Source organism: Amphiura filiformis, chromosome 9, assembly GCF_039555335.1.
Source record: "Amphiura filiformis chromosome 9, Afil_fr2py, whole genome shotgun sequence".
NCBI lineage: Eukaryota > Metazoa > Echinodermata > Ophiuroidea > Amphilepidida > Amphiuridae > Amphiura > Amphiura filiformis.
The window spans coordinates 47,521,659-47,540,439 of record NC_092636.1 but is presented as its reverse complement, the minus strand read 5'-3'; positions in this window follow the sequence as shown (position 1 = coordinate 47,540,439).

Genomic DNA, 18,781 nt, shown 5'->3' with positions numbered 1-18,781 from the left:
TGTATGGGGCTGGGGCCCAAATCCACCAAATTTCCCTGTACTGGGGGGGCAAATAGACAATTTTTGCCAGGTTTATTGATAATAATCGTATTGCATATCGTATGGATTCCCATCTCTCTGCCCCTCCTCTACCTCTTTTACCTCTTTCTCCCTCCTTTTTCTTCTTTTTTCCTTGCACTAGGGGGCGGGGCCCAAATAGGCAATTTTTTCCAGCCCAATGCCCCCCGGCAGCTACGCCACTGAGTGAGCCTTGTACAACAATAGATATCGGTTGACCAGCGTTCAGAGTGCAATAACCTACTCATTAAGGGAAGGGGTATGAACGTTTGGACAGTATTTATTGTGGGACATTAGAGCACATCAGACATATCGAATTGCATTCTGAATACGAAGAATGTCCTTCTGATATCAAACAATTTTGATTTTTTGAAATTCGCAATGTAATACACATTTTATGTCAAATGATTAAAAAATTATATCTTTGATATAAACAGTACTCGAAGTAAACTCGAAGTAAATCTGATGATATGTACTTAAAGTGTATGCAGGTGGGATGAAAAGCCGACGATCAATTGAAAATGTTGACCTTTCGTATTGAAGATATGGATTTTTTCCCCAAAACACACAAACAAACAAAAAGGTCTTTTTGGGGAAAAATCCATATCTTCAATATGAAAGGTGACGAGATAGCTTCCTGAACAGTGTAACTCCACTTGAAACATCGGCCATGTGGGAGGAGAGATCTACCAATCACCCACCAATTTTGAATATTCCTGTTGGCGAAGAACTACCACCTGGTGGAGATGCAAGTTGGGTTGAATGGAAATGACTTAATAGGTTAAGGTCTGGTGTAGGAAGATGTAAAGTCAACCTCAGCAAATGGGGATATCGAAAGAAAATAGATGTAACCTGCGATTGTGGAACAGAACCACAAACAATGGATCACCTACTGAGTTGCCCTCAACTGGAGCAAACATGCGCAACTGCTGACTTAGCAGTTTACAATGAGAATGCTGAAAAATGTGTGCAGCACTGGCCGAAACACATTTAATTTTGTGCCGTGGACACGCTAAGAAGAAGAAGCTATAACACTAAGAGATTATAATATACCCTTGAAATACGGCTTGCAAATGGAGGAGGAGGGAGCAATCGGGCTCAATTGTCAGGACGTGGCTGAAAAGAACAAAACTGGGCCATTTTCCGAAGAGATTATAATACGCTCATTCACATCCTCGGTCTTCAGCTACCACAGTAATATATTATAATACCCTCATTCACATCCTTGATCTTCAGCTACCACACTAGGATATTATAATACCCCCATTCATATTCTTGATCTTCAGCTACCAAACTAAGAAATTGTAATGCCCTCATTCACACCCTTGATCTTCAGCTACCACACGGAGAGATTATAAAACCGTCATTCACATCCTTGATCTTCAGCTACCACACGGAGAGATTATAATACTGCCATTCACATCCTTGATCTTCAGCTACCACACTAAGAGATTATAATACCCGTATTCACATCCTTGATCCTCAGCTGCCACACTAGGATATTATAATACCCACATTCATATCCTTGACCTTCAACTACCACACTAAGAGATTGTAATGCCCTAATTCACATCCTTGATCGTCAGCTACCACACTAAGAGATTATAATACCCTCATTCACATCCTTAATCCTCAGCTACCACACTAGGAAATTATAATACTCTAATTCACATCCTTGGTCCGCAGCTACCAGATTACATCCTTGATCTTCAGCAACCGGTACAAGACATTGTAATGCCATCATTCACATTCTTGATCCTCAGCTACCACTCTAAGAGATTATAATACCCTCATTCACATCCTTGATCTTCAGCTACCACACTAGGAGATTATAAAGCCCTCATTCACATCCTTGATCTTCAGCTACCACACTGGGATAATATAATACTCTCATTCATATCATTGACCCTCCGATACGCTCATTCACATCCTTGATCCTCAGCTACCGCACTAGGATATTATAATATCCCCATTCACATCCTTGATCTTCAGCTACCAAACTAAGAGATTTAATGCCCTCATTCACATCCTTGATCTTCAGCTACCACACTGAGAGATTATAAAACCGCCATTCACATCCTTGATCTTCAGCTACCACACTGAGAGATTATTATACTGCCATTCACATCCTTGGTCTTCAGCTACCACACTGAGAGATTATTATACTGCCATTCACATCCTTGATCTTCAGCTACCACACTAAGAGATTATAATACATGTATTCACATCCTCGATCCTCAGCTGCCACTCTAGGATATTATAATACCCTAATTCACATCCTTGATCTTCAGCTACCACTGTAAGAGATTATAATACCCTCATTCACATCCTTGATCTTCTGCTACCACACTAGGATATTATAATATCCTCATTCATATCCTTGATCCTCAGCTACAACACTAAGAGACTATAATACGCTAATTCACATCCTTGATCCTCAGCTACCACACTAAGGGACTATAATACGCTCATTCACATCCTTGATCCTCAGCTTCAACACTAAGAGACTATAATACGCTCATTCACATCATTGATCATCAGCTACCACACTAGGATATTATAATACCCCCATTCACATCCTAAGAGATTGTAATGCCCTCATTCACATCCTTGATCTTCAGCTACCACACTGAGAGATTATAATACTGCCATTCACATCCTTGATCTTCAGCTACCACACAAAGAGATTAAAATACCCTCATTCACATCCTTGATCTTCAGCTACCACACTAAAAGATTATAATACCGTATTCACATCCTTGATCCTCAGCTGTCACACTAGGATATTATAATACCCTCATTCATATCCTTAATCCTCAGCTACCACACAAGGAAATTATAATACTCTAATTCACATCCTTGGTCCGCAGCCACCAGATTACGAGATTATAATACGGTCATTCACATCCGTGATCTTCAGCAACCGGTACAAGACATTGTAATGCCATCATTCACATTCTTGATCCTCAGCTACCACTCTAAGAGATTATAATACCCTCATTCACATCCTTGATCTTCAGCTACCACACTAAGAGATTATAATACCCTCATTCATATCCTTGATCCTCAGCTACAACACTAAGAGACTATAATACGCTCATTCACATCCTTGATCCTCAGCTACCACACTAGGAGATTATAATGCCCTCATTCACATCCTTGATCCTCAGCTACCACACTAGGATATTATAATACCCCCATTCACATCCTTGATCTTCAGCTACCAAACTAAGAGATTGTAATGCCCTCATTCACATCCTTGATCTTCAGCTACCACACTGAGAGATTATAAAACCGCCATTCACATCCTTGATCTTCAGCTGCCACACTGAGAGATTATAATACTGCCATTCACATCCTTGATCTTCAGCTACCACACTAAGAGACTATAATACCCTCATTCACATCCTTGATCTTCAGCTACCACACTAAGATATTATACTACCCGTATTCACATCCTTGATCCTCAGCTGCCACACTAGGATATTATAATACCGTCATTCATATCCTTAATCCTCAGCTACCACACTAGGAAATTATAATACTCTAATTCACATCCTTGGTCAGCAGCTACCAGATTACGAGATTATAATACGGTCATTCACATCCTTGATCTTCAGCAACCGCTACAAGACATTGTAATGCCATCATTCACATTCTTGATCCTCAGCTACCACTCTAAGAGATTATAATACCCTCATTCACATCCTTGATCTTCAGCTACCACACTGGGATATTATTATACTCTCATTCATATCATTGACCCTCCGATACAACACTAAGAGATTATAATACGCTCATTCACATCCTTGATCCTCAGATACAACACTAGGAGATTATAATGCCCTCATTCACATCCTTGATCTTCAGGTACCACACTGGAATATTATAATACCCTCATTCACATCCTTGACCCTCCGATACAACACTAAGAGATTATAATACGCTCATTCACATCCTTGATCCTCAGATACAGCACTAAGATACTATAATACGCTCATTCACATCCTTGATCCTCAGCTACAACACTAAGAGACTATAATACGCTCATTCACATCCTTGATCCTCAGCTATCATACTAGGAGAATATAATGCCCTCATTCACATCCTTGATATTCAGCTTCCACACTAAGAGATTGTAATGCCCTCATTCACATCCTTGATCTTCAGCTACCACACTGGGATATTATAATACCCTCATTCATATTCTTGATCCTCCGATACAACACTAAGAGATTATAATACGCTCATTCACATCCTTGATCCTCAGATACAACACTAAGAGACTATAATACGCTCATTCACATCCTTAATCCTTAGCTACCGCACTAGGATATTACAATACCCCCATTCACATCCTTGATCTTCAGCTACCAAACTAAGAGATTTAATGCCCTCATTCACATCCTTGATCTTCAGCTACCACACTGAGAGATTATAAAACCGCCATTCACATCCTTGATCTTCAGCTACCACACTGAGAGATTATTATACTGCCATTCACATCCTTGATCTTCAGCTACCACACTGAGAGATTATTATACTGCCATTCACATCCTTGATCTTCAGCTCCCACACTAAGAGATTATAATACCCGTATTCACATCCTCGATCCTCAGCTGCCACACTAGGATATTATAATACCCTCATTCATATCCTTGATCCTCAGCTACAACACTAAGAGACTATAATACGCTCATTCACATCATTGATCCTCAGCTACCACACTAAGAGACTATAATACGCTCATTCACATCCTTGATCCTCATCTTCAACACTAAGAGACTATAATACGCTCATTTACATCCTTGATCCTCAGCTACCACACTAGGATATTATAATACCCCCATTCACATCCTAAGAGATTGTAATGCCCTCATTCACATCCTTGATCTTTAGCTACCACACAGAGAGATTATAAAACCGCCATTCACATCCTTGATCTTCAGCTACCACACTGAGAGATTATAATACTGCCATTCACATCCTTGATCTTCAGCTACCACACAAAGAGATTAAAATACCCTCATTCACATCCTTGATCTTCACCTACCACACTCAGAGATTATAATACCCGTATTCACATCCTTGATCCTCAGCTGTCACACTAGGATATTATAATACCCTCATTCATATCCTTAATCCTCAGCTACCACACAAGGAAATTATAATACTCTAATTCACATCCTTGGTCCGCAGCTACCAGATTACGAGATTATAATACGGTCATTCACATCATTGATCTTCAGCAACCGGTACAAGACATTGTAATGCCATCATTCACATTCTTGATCCTCAGCTACCACTCTAAGAGATTAGAATACCCTCATTCACATCCTTGATCTTCAGCTACCACACTATGAGATTATAATACCCTCATTCACATCCTTGATCCTCAGCTACAACACATAGAGACTATAATACGCTCATCCACATCATTGATCCTCAGCTACCACACTAGGAGATTATAATGCCCTCATTCACATCCTTGATCCTCAGCTACCACACTAGGATATTATAATTCCCCCATTCACATCCTTGATCTTCAGCTACCAAACTAAGAGATTGTAATGCCCTCATTCACATCCTTGATCTTCAGCTACCACACTGAGAGATTATAAAACCGCCATTCACATCCTTGATCTTCAGCTACCAAACTAAGAGATTGTAATGCCCTCATTCACATCCTTGATCTTCAGCTACCACACTGGGATATTATAATGCTCTCATTCACATCCTTGATCTTCAGCTACCACACTGAGAGATTATAATACTGCCATTCACATCCTTGATCTTCAGCTACCAAACTAAGAGAATATAATGCCCTCATTCACATCCTTGATCTTCAGCTACCTCACTGGGATATTATAATACCCTCATTCATATCATTGACCCTCCGATACAACACTAAGAGATTATAATACGCTCATTCACATCCTTGATCCTCAGCTACAACACTAAGAGACTATAATACGCTCATTGACATCCTTGATCCTCAGCTACAACACTAGGATATTAAAATACCCCCATTCACATCCTTGATCTTCAGCTACCAAACTAAGAGATTGTAATGCCCTCATTCACATCCTTGATCTTCAGCTACCACACTGGGATATTATAATGCTCTCATTCACATCCTTGATCTTCAGCTACCACACTGAGAGATTATAATACTGCCATTCACATCCTTGATCCTCAGCTGCCACACTAGGGTATTATAATACCGTCATTCATATCCTTGATCCTCAGCTACAACACTAAGAGACTATAATACGCTCATTGACATCCTTAATCCTCCGCTACAACACTAGGATATTATAATACCCCCATTCACATCCTTGATCTTCAGCTACCACACTGGGATATTATAATACCCTCATTCATATCATTGACCCTCCGATACAACACTAAGAGATTATAATACGCTCATTCACATCCTTGATCCTCAGCTACAACACTAAAAGACTATAATACGCTCATTCACATCCTTGATCCTCAGCTACCGCACTAGGATATTATAATACCCCAATTCACATCCTTGATCTTCAGCTACCAAACTAAGAGATTGTAATGCCCTCATTCACATCCTTGATCTTCAGCTACCACACTGAGAGATTATATAATATTATAATACCCTCATTCATATCGTTGATCCTCAGCTACAACACTAAGAGACTATAATACGCTCATTCACATCCTTGATCCTCAGCTACAACACTATAATACGCTCATTCACATCCTTGATCCTCAGCTACCATACTAGGATATTATAATACCCCATTCACATTCTTGATCTTCAGCTACCAAACTAAGAGATTATAATATCCGTTATCACATCCTTGATCCTCAGCTGCCACACTAGGATATTATAATACCCTCATTCATATCGTTGATCCTCAGCTACAACACTAAGAGACTATAATACGCTCATTCACATCCTTGATCCTAAGCTACAACACTATAATACGCTCATTCACATCCTTGATCCTCAGCTACCATACTAGGATATTATAATACCCCATTCACATTCTTGATCTTCAGCTACCAAACTAAGATATTGTAATGCCCTCATTCACATCCTTGATCTTCAGCTACCACACTGGGATATTATAATACCCTCATTCATATCCTTGACCCTCCGATACAACACTAAGATATTATAATACGCTCATTCACATCCTTGATCCTCAGATACAACACTATAATACGCTCATTCACATCCTTGATCCTCAGCTACAACACTAAGAGACTATAATACGCTCATTGATATCCTTGATCCTCAGCTACCACACTAGGAGATTATAATGCCCTCATTCACATCCTTGATCTTCAGCTACCACACTTGGATATTATAATACCCTCATTCATATGATTGACCCTCCGATACAACACTAAGAGACTATAATACGCTCATTCAAATCGTTGATCCTCAGCTACAAAACTAGGAGATTATAATGCCCTCATATTCACATCCTTGATATTATAATACCCTCATTCATATCCTTGACCCTCCGGTACAACACTAAGAGATTATAATACGCTCATTCACATCCTTGATCCTCAGCTACAACACTAAGAGACTATAATACGCTCATTCACATCCTTGATCCTCAGCTACCACACTAGGAGATTATAATGCCCTCATTCACATCCTTGATCCTCAGATACAACACTAACAGACTATAATACGCTCATTCACATCCTTGATCCTCAGCTACCACACTAGGAGATTATAATGCCCTCATTCACATCCTTGATCCTCAGATACAACACTAACAGACTATAATACGCTCATTCACATCCTTGATCCTCAGCTACAACACTAAGAGACTATAATACGCTCATTCACATCCTTGATCCTCAGCTACCACACTAGGAGATTATAATGCCCTCATTCACATCCTTGATCCTCAGATACAACACTAAGAGACTATAATACGCTCATTCACATCCTTGATCCTCAGCTACCACACTAGGAGATTATAATACGCTTATTCACATCCTTGATCCTCAGATACAACACTCAGAGACTATAATACGCTCATTCACATCCTTGAACCTCAGCTACAACACTAAGAGACTATACGCTCATTCACATCCTTGATTCTCAGCTACCGCACTAGGATATTATAATACCCCCATTCACATCCTTGATCTTCAGTTACCAAACTAAGAGATTGTAATGCCCTCATTCACATCCTTGATCTTCATCTACCACACTGAGAAATCATAAAACCGCCATTCACATCCTTGATCTTCAGCAACCGGTACAAGACATTGTAATGCCATCATTCACATTCTTGATCCTCAGCTACCACTCTAAGAGATTATATTACCCTCATTTACATCCTTGATCTTCAGCTACCACACTAGGAGATTATAATGCCCTCGTTCACGTCCTTGATCTTCAGCTACCACACTGGGATATTATAATACCCTCATTCATAGCATTGACCCTCCGATACAACACTAAGAGATTATAATACCCCCATTCACATCCTTGATCGTCAGCCACCAAACTAAGAGATTGTAATGCCCTCATTCACATCCTTGATCTTCAGCTAGCACACTGAGAGATTATAAAACCGCCATTCACATCCTTGATCTTCAGCTACCACACTGAGAGATTATAATACTGCCATTCACATCCTTGATCTTCAGCTACCACACTAAGAGATTAAAATACCCTCATTCACATCCTTGATCTTCAGCTACCACACTAAGATATTATAATACCCGTATTCACATCCTTGATCCTCAGCTGCCACTCTAGGATATTATAATACCCTCATTCATATCCTTAATCCTCAGCTACCACATTAGGAAATGATAATACTCTAATTCACCTCCTTGGTCCGCAGCTAACAGATTACGAGATTATAATACGGTCATTCACATCCTTGATCTTCAGCAACCGGTACAAGACATTGAAATGCCATCATTCACATTCTTGATCTTCAGTTACCACACTAGGAGATTATAATGCCCTCATTCACATCCTTGATCTTCAGCTACCACACTGGGATATTATAATACCCTCATTCATATCACTGACCCTCCGATACAACACTAAGAGATTATAATACGCTCATTCACATCCTTGATCCTCAGATACAACACTAACAGACTATAATACGCTCATTCACATCCTTGATCCTCAGCTACAACACTAAGAGACTATAATACGCTCATTCACATCCTTGATCCTCAGCTACCACACTAGGAGATTATAATGCCCTCATTCACATCCTTGATCTTCAGCTACCACACTAGGAGATTATAATACGCTCATTCACATCCTTGATCCTCAGATACAACACTAACAGACTATAATACGCTCATTCACATCCTTGATCCTCAGCTACAACACTAAGAGACTATAATACGCTCATTCACATCCTTGATCCTCAGCTACCACATTAGGAGATTATAATGCCCTCATTCACATCCTTGATCCTCAGATACAACACTAAGACACTATAATACGCTCATTCACATCCTTGATCCTCAGCTACAACACTAGGAGATTATAATGCCCTCATTCACATCCTTGATATTCAGCTACCAAACTGGGATATTATAATATCCTCATTCATATCCTTGACCCTCCGATACAACACTAAGAGATTATAATATGCTCATTCACATCCTTGATCCTCAGATACAACACTAAGAGACTATAATACGCTCATTCACATCCTTGATCGTCAGCTACCACACTAGGATATTATAATACCCCCATTCACATCCTTGATCTTCAGCTACCAAACTAAGAGATTGTAATGCCCTCATTCACATCCTTGATCTTCAGCTACCACACTGAGAGATTATAATACTGCCATTCACATCCTTGATCTTCAGCTACCACACTAAGAGATTATAATACCCTCATTCACATCCTTGATCTTCAGCTACCACTCTAGGAGATTATAACACCCGTATTCACATCCTTGATCCTCAGCCACCACTCTAAGAGATTATAATACCCTCATTCACATCCTTGATCTTCAACTACCACACTAGGAGATTATAATGCCCTCATTCACATCCTTGATCTTCAGCTTCCACACTAAGAGATTATAAAAACCTCATTCACATCATTGATCTTCAACTACCACACTAAAAGATTATAATACCCTCATTCACATCCTTCATCCTCAGTTACAACACTAAGAAATCATAATACCCTCATTCACATCCTTGATCCGCAGCTACCAGATTACGAGATTATAATACGCTCATTCACATCCGTGATCTTCAGTTTCCACACTAAGAGATTATATATCCTATGGAATTCTACATATATTTTGACCCTTAGCTGTGTAACATCCTAACTAGACATCGCAGATAGTGCAAACTAATCTTTTTCTGAAACCTCTAAGCTAGTTGAGCTTTGCCTCAACTTTTACGAAATTTGGAGCAACTTTGAATTTTGACCCATACACAACAAGCAAATCGACCTGTGACCTTTTGTGCCCCATAACACCATAACGATAGGTCGTACACACACAAACATTACAATTTTAAGATCCGTGGGCCAGACGCATAATTTGACATGTTTGAAAGTGTTATTGGTATAAAATGAATTTTTGCCCCTCTTACAATCATATGGGGTCATTTGGTGGTCTTTTTGAGGGCCACGGTAAAATATTGCTTTGCAGACAACAGATTCGAATTCAGCATACGCAAATTAACAAATATAAGCTGGTTGCCAACTTTTACGCAAACTTGCCGCTAGGAACGCGATCTTTCCGAAATAGAACCAGTCTATAACCATATAACCATAATAACAAATTATACTGCGAAATAGTTAATCAGTATATCTGGCAGTCACGCTACGTTGTTACGGGTAATCGATCAGCAACTCTATTGAATTTATTTAAATGAGGCGCCTAAATTAAGTTGGGCGGTAAATAACTGCTCAATCACACCCATGGGTTGTATGAGAACAAAGGGTACCTCTCGCTCAAGTGGGCGCTTTCACATGACATTCTTTTGATCACTTATCGAGAGTAACCTGCCTGGTAAAGCGTTAATATGTTAAAGCGTTTATCATGCTTTTATACTGCTCTATATTTTTGTTTTACATGTATTAAGGATTCTTTGGTTTCATGTTGATTGTATTTTGTATGAAATTGTATTGAGCTTACAATTTGGATAGCCGATTTGTTTTAATCAGCTATATTTTTTTGTTAACTCTGTTTTCATGTTTACTTGTATTTTTGCGCCTTGGATTAGATTTAATTTTCTAGATAAATGGCGCATTATAAATGCTTATTTATTATTATTATTATTTATTAATACGCTAGCAGATAATTTACAGATTTAATGGCGGAACATTTTGCCCTAAAAAGGTACCTCTCGATGAATAGCTTAGGGCAAATTAAATCGGCACAAAGGAACAATGCGTTACATAATATATTGCCGCTCCACGATATACTAGCTCAATGACTACAGAGAATGAGGAAATGCCTGGTTCATTGCTTAATGTTGTGGATGCAATAAGACCGGACAAGCCTATCGTTAGTGTACTTACTTATATATATAAGAAGTCAGCAATGATTCACATTTTTTCACATCTTGCTAATGGTTTTTGACAGATGCAATGGAAATCGTTCCTACTCGAAAGCCGAGGCAATAGAACATTATTCAAAATTTTACAACAAATCTGGGCAGAGAGCATCAACTGGGATTAGGTAAAACATGAATATGACAGACGCATTGGAGATTGTACCCACCGTTACGGAAGCCGATGTTGAGGTCGGCCCTGTAACTTCATTTGTTGAAAGATCCATTCTGGCTTCGCTACTTGGACTCGTCGTCATTGTTGGTATCTTTGGTAATTCTGTGACCATTCTGTCTGTTTTACTCTCGCAAAAATTACGCTCAAGTATCAACATCTTCATCGTCAATCTGAGTGTAGCGGATTTGCTCACCAGCTGCAATCTAGTGTGGATTATGGTGGCTTTTGTCAGCGAAGATGGCTGGCCTCTCCCAAATTGGTTATGTGAACTATGTGGATTTTTCCTTATAACTTGTGTCGGGACGAGCGTTTTTACGTTATCGTGTATAGCCATTAACCGTGTTATGCTTATCACAACTAACATTGCCATATACAGAAATATGTTTAAAAAATATAAGATAGTAATTGCTTTGATTATATTGTGGGCGTTACCGTTATTTCTTGCTTCGATTCCACTTTATACTAACTTTGGTAAGCTCGGATATAGTGAAACATACAAGACATGCATAAAAGACACAAACCATCCTACAGCCAAAGCATACGATCTGCTCCTTTCGTCTTTTTTGTACCCAATCCCAACCGTTATAATCACAACTAGTTATTTCAAGATATGGCTTCATTTGAGAAAACGAGTCAGAGCTTTAGCTTCCGCAACTGAAAACTATTCGGTGGACACCTGGGCTTCATTGGGCCCTGCGCAGACAGCAGCAACCGGCGGTTCGACAAGTGGACAATCCCAGAGCAATTCAGATCCCAGTGGTGGTGGTGGGCAACTGCTTTTCAAATTAAATCAACGTCAAATTGAAGTGACCAAAAACATGTTTTATATTGTGTGTATTTTCTACCTGTGTGTAACTCCGTATGGACTGAGTTTAATTTGCTCCTCCTGTACTCGATTAACATCATATGCAGCTGTGATTTTATCTTTCAATTCCTGTATGAATTTCTTTATTTACGCCTTTAAACATCCTGATTTTAAAGTGGTTATTCGCTGCATAGTACTTTGTAGGATTTCTAAAATCCCGAATAGAGCCGGATTCTTTAGGAGATATTAGGTGTTGCCTCAGTTTAAGGTTAGCAACTATTTTAAACTTTTGCGATTTGGTAGTCCACAGCATCTTGCGAATGGTAGTGAGTTTTGGCAAAAAATGCATTGATCATTTCATAGCGAGCGTGTAGAAGAATTCGAATATCACAGATATACTTTTGTAGGTACTGTGATTCTAGAGTTATGTTGTAAAGAGGGCTGAAACAACAACACTTTTGTAAAATGTACATAACTCATTAACAACAATAAATCAAGCACGTTTTCAAAGTATATGATTTGTATATAGAATGAACTTTTGCAAAACATCAAAGTGTTATTTTTCAATAATATAATATTGATTTAAATAACGAAAATCGATATTTTGGCTGCATCGACCAACAATACGTAGTGTATCCTTAAACGTGGTATATTGCATTATATCATGTTTTGTATTGTATTTTGTAATTCTTTAAAGTCGTGTTCACACAGTCGGATATAAGTGAGTTATTACCGGTAATAAGCGACTTATAAACCGGTATTAGTGACATATTACCGGTATTAAGCGACTTAAATCCGACTGTGTGAACACGACTTTATTGATAGAAACTATTGATCCAGATTTGCTTAAGAATTAATGGAATATCTACTGTGTACATCCTATGAAATTCTGAAAGTGATTGACAGGTCCCTCTGTGGACTCTGGACTTATTGTATAGCAGAATGGTCGACTGCAGATCCGTCGGATAACGCTTTTTCAATGGAAAATGAACTTTGCTGCTTGGATGATGTCACGATGAGGTTAGTTAGGGTTAGGTTCAGTTGGATGCACCATTACAAAGCAAACAGTGGATGGACGAACAGTAACAATACTGTGCGAGGCCTTTGTTTACTTAATGACAACAATAGTCTGCATATTGTTATGCAGCATTGTTATGGTAAATAATAGCTTGTTGATGGTACAACTCATTGTTACTAATGTCAAACTTGTCAAAGTAATTGTGATTGTATCTCACAAGTAAATGAGACACATGGGGTTGTGGACTTAGCACGGTTTGGAAATAAACTGTTCATATACAAAATTTCTTAGGTGAGACTAGTAGTTTGGAAGAAACGGTCGTTTTTGTAACACGGAATATCACTTCCGGTTGTTTGATTTCTGCACTTTCCACCATAGACTGATCCAAGGACAAATAACACAGGCCTGAAGTGTTTTAATAAGTAAAATTTAACTTTTTATATTAAAACCGGGTCGACCCGGTTTTATTCAGAATTCATCGATCGACTGCTTGCTAAGATCTCCCGTGGATGTCAGCTTATGTGTACACACGCTGGAGCGCGATGCTCCGTGCAGTATTACATGTTACGATCGGCGAGCGTAGTACACGCATTGTAGGCGCTGGAATGAAATCGCAATTTTCTTCGTTATACCTCATTTGTGTGTCTCGAAATTAAATGGGGATAATGTGATCAGTGAAAACAAACATTTAAATAGGAATCTATTCTTTTTGCGAAAGTGTCTATTGCAATGACGTCATGGTTACTTGTGCTCAATTGTTGCCAGCCTTCATTGTATTACTAGGACGTCATTGCACTGGACAGTTTCGGCGCCCGGGAACGTTGATCGCGTGTTGAGAGTCGGCTGCTTTTATTCGTTTTTATGGTCAATGTGAGTTTGTTTCAAATAAAACCATGTGATTCGTGCTTGATAATTATTTTTTTAACATATAAGGCATAATGTTATGACTGCCGGAGACTTCCTTTAAATACATGATCATAACAAAGGCGAGTGGTCACTGTCGCTTTGCCTGTACAGAGATTGATCACTGATCACGCTGATGGCTCCTTTAATGCTTTGAAGGACAATGCGATAATAATGTGCATTTTGGCCTATTATCTATGAATGCACTTTTATTTCAGCTCTCATTATCTGTTTTTCCTTATAGAGGTTTCCGCTTCTTGGTCTGAACAGGGGTATGAAACCAAAGCGAACAGTGATACGCTTGTCTGAATTACTATATATTTCCTCTGCATACCAAATTGCTCATTATGCAGAGTAAAAATTACTCTAGTTTGGAGTAACAATTACTCCTTAATATGGAGCAAAGTAATTTCCTCCAAAATAGACTTATCCCCTTTTACTCCTCTCGATGGTATTATTTACTTTTTTGTTGAAGAGTAAATATTTACTCCTTATTTGAATAAAATTTTGATCTCAGAAAGGAGTAAAATAGTTTACTCCAAAAAAGGCTAATTACACAGGCATTGCCGTTTAGATTTTAAAGGCGAGTGGTTAATCACTCGCTAGCATGATTCTAGGCGAGTGGTCCAACTGTCACAAATATCACTTATTTAGGTATAATCAAGTAGAGCTTCGGTCTAACGGAATTTATGTATTTTTCACTTTCTACGCTTGGAGGGGGTACAGAACCGATTGAATATACTGAAATGGCTGATTTTGGGGTATTCGCAGCGAGTGATATTCAGTGTCTATGGCGAGTGGAAAATTGCTCACTAGAAATTGAGTTTGGGCGAGCGGTGGCGAGCGAGAGCGATCGCTCGCCTCAAACGGCAAGGCCTAATTACATTGTTTACTCCTCTGGATGGTAATATTTACTCTTCCATAGAATAATTTTGCTCCTTATTAATTTGAGAAAATAAGAAGATGGCGAACGAAGTGGTGAAGCAAACATAGTTTTCTGGTATGTATTATACAAAATTATTATTAGTCATTGATCAGGACGGATATATCCTGCCAGGATTTTTAACTTGACGCGCGCTCCAGACTGATGTTAATGCCGAAGGTATGGCTCATTTAAGCTTTTATCATGTGAGTGTCCCCAAAGTCCTCCATCTCGATAATGTGACTACACATTTTACATGAGCTATACCACGGGGGTGACACTAAATTCACGGTTATTCTATTACGCACGCAAACCTATGACAAATCCCGCTGGTTTGCTTGGTAGAAAATGAGTCCAGTTATCGATCGGTTATGGATATTAGCATGTTCGACCCCTTGATTATGTTAATTACGGTTGACAAATAAAGCCGCCATTCAGTTTGCAAACTTTGTCTGTTCAATGCGAGTACCAAGCTTGAAAGTGCGCCCCCTCTGAGAGCTGAGACCACTGACCTCCACTGACCTCGTTTGTTTTTGTTTCCTCGTGTGATGATAAATATCATTCAATCTATAGTTAACGGACGTACACGTTGTATTACCGCCCTAAGCAGTTTGTTTTTAAAAACAAGTAAATAATCATTACTCGCCGTTCTATTTGATCTTGTGCATTTCCCAAATCACGTAATAAATTGAAACGCCCTCAACTGAGCTGAGGCCACTGATTATGTAATCACCCGAGTGTTTTGAATTTTGATTTATACACTACAGCGTGTGAGCCGGTTAGTAATATTAATGAAGTGACACACTGATGCACGACGTTTATAGCACTTGTACATGTCACTTGCTGAATACGTATAGGCCTACTCATAGTATTTAAAATCTATGGCCTACTAGAAGAGTTTAGGTCTATCAAAAGAATGATTGAATGATTTTGGAGATTATCCCCGGAGATTATCACGGGCTGTGTAATAATTCTGAGCCGGGGGGAGGTTTTTTTTTAGGCCTACGCCTATTAAATAAAATGCTCTAAAAAGGCTTAGGATAACAGTACGTTACGGGGGTAAAATTTCCGAATGGCCCGCCAAATATCGTTCCCCCCTCGCAGCCTGCCAAAAATCGCTTGCACCCCCTCTCGGTCCGCCAAAATTCTTAGCCCCCCCCTCTTGCACATGCCAATGATTTGCGGGTATCATGCGGTATGGCTTATTATGTTGCGAGCGCGGCGAGCAGGAAAATTTGCATATTAAAGCGTTTCCGTATAACTGTTTTTCGAAGCCTTTTTAGAGCGTTTTATTTAAAACGCACCCCATGGATGTGTGCCAAAATCGCTTTCCCCCCCTCTCGGCTGGCCAAAAATGCTTGTCCCCCCCTTGCGGCTCGCCAAAAATTCTTGCCCCCAATTTTACCCTCCCCAGGGATCATAACTATTGCACAGCCCCTAATGATTTCAAAAGAGAAATAGGCCTACAGCAATTTTATGAAAACAAAACAAATATACAGATAGATAGCCGTAAACGAAATGGGACATTATTGCATTGATTTTTCTTGCACAACTTTTATTTATTCATCTAATAATTAATTAGTTAATTAATGAATGAATGTATGAATTAATTACTTAATAAATTAATTACTTAATAAATTAATAAATAAATAAATAAATTCATTAATTAATTAATTAATTAATTAATTAATTAATTAATTAATTAATTAATTAATTTATTTATTTATTTATTTATTTATTTATTTATTTATTCATTTATTTATTTATTTATTTGCTTGTTTATTTATTTATTTAATTTAGGCCTATTGAAGTAACTCAGCTCTTAAACATTTCACGTACTCACTTGCAACGGCTCATCGAATTAATTGATACATCAATTCTTCAAGTTATCAATCAATCAATCAAACAATAACAATATTAATAATTATATAATAGTCAATTTCGATCAATAGACTTATCAAACCATCAAACAATGAAACAATGAACTGATCGACCAATCAAGTTGTCGATCAATTTTAATTTTATGACTTGTGATGACGTGAGACTAAATGACTGACAGATTGACTGATTGATATGTTGATGTATGGGTTGATTGATTGATGAATTGATTGATTGATTGATTGATTGATGATTGATTGTTGGAATAAAGTGTGAAGGTATAACAGGTAAATGAATGAATGCAAGAGTAATTGAGAGGAGGGAGTTGATTGGTTGATTGATTTACTGACCATATATTATTTCACACAATATTATTTTGTAAGATGGATGATTACTGAATCTGTCATTATGGTAAAATAGACAGTGGTGACGGTAGATTTCTTGGCATTGGTGGATGAATTAATTTTTCTGAAATAAATGCGAGCAATAAATTGCCATTTTGAAATTAAAGTGAGACAGGTGTCAAGAGAAATCAAAAAATCATCATTATATGATTATATCAATGTGTTTTTCATTATTAGACACATTAACATAATGCACTTTTGATAATACATTAAACAAACTTTCAAAAGTTATGCAAATCGGATAAAAATTTTTTAAAAACAACGTTTTTTAAATTTTCAAACGCGTTTTTACACATTTCATTTTTTTCACCATATTTCGACCTGAAATAAAATGTAGCTCCAAAAGTATACCCACCATAAAAGGCCTTAAACTTTGCATATATTGTCTTTAGACTATTTTCTACTGCATGCACCTACAATCAAATTAATCTTTCTGGGACAATTATAAAAATATTTGGTCAAATTTACAAAATTTTAATAATTTAAATAATATTGTTCATGATATAATTAATTGGGTTGTTTTGTCATCAGAATGAGATTAATTTTAAGTGAGTGAGTGATGAAGTGAGTATAAATGTTAGTGATTAAATAATAAATAAATAAATTAATTAATTAATTAAGTAAGTAAGTAATTAATAATAAATAAATAATAAATTATAGTACACACAAGTTATTGTAATATATTTTTTTTCCAATAGAGGCATAACATTCTGTTTCAAAATATTTATTTAAATTTATTTGATTATTTTCTAACTTAAATATTTTCTTTAGAGCAAAGACAAATATTTTCCCTTTTCTCTAGTAGAGCTGTCTCCAATTTGAGCCCAAAATAAAACTCTGCTTCTTTTATTATTGATTTAATTTCACGATTTATTCCATTGAGCAATATCAAGGATTAAAATCACACGTCTCACAGCAGATAGTTACTTGGCGTAGTGGTCGTACGCTGTGCCTTTCAACCGAGAGGTACCGAGATCGATTCCCGCCTCCGCCTACTATTTTGTTCAAGACTGGAAAGAATGAAGCTTATTAATTTGACTTTACAACACTA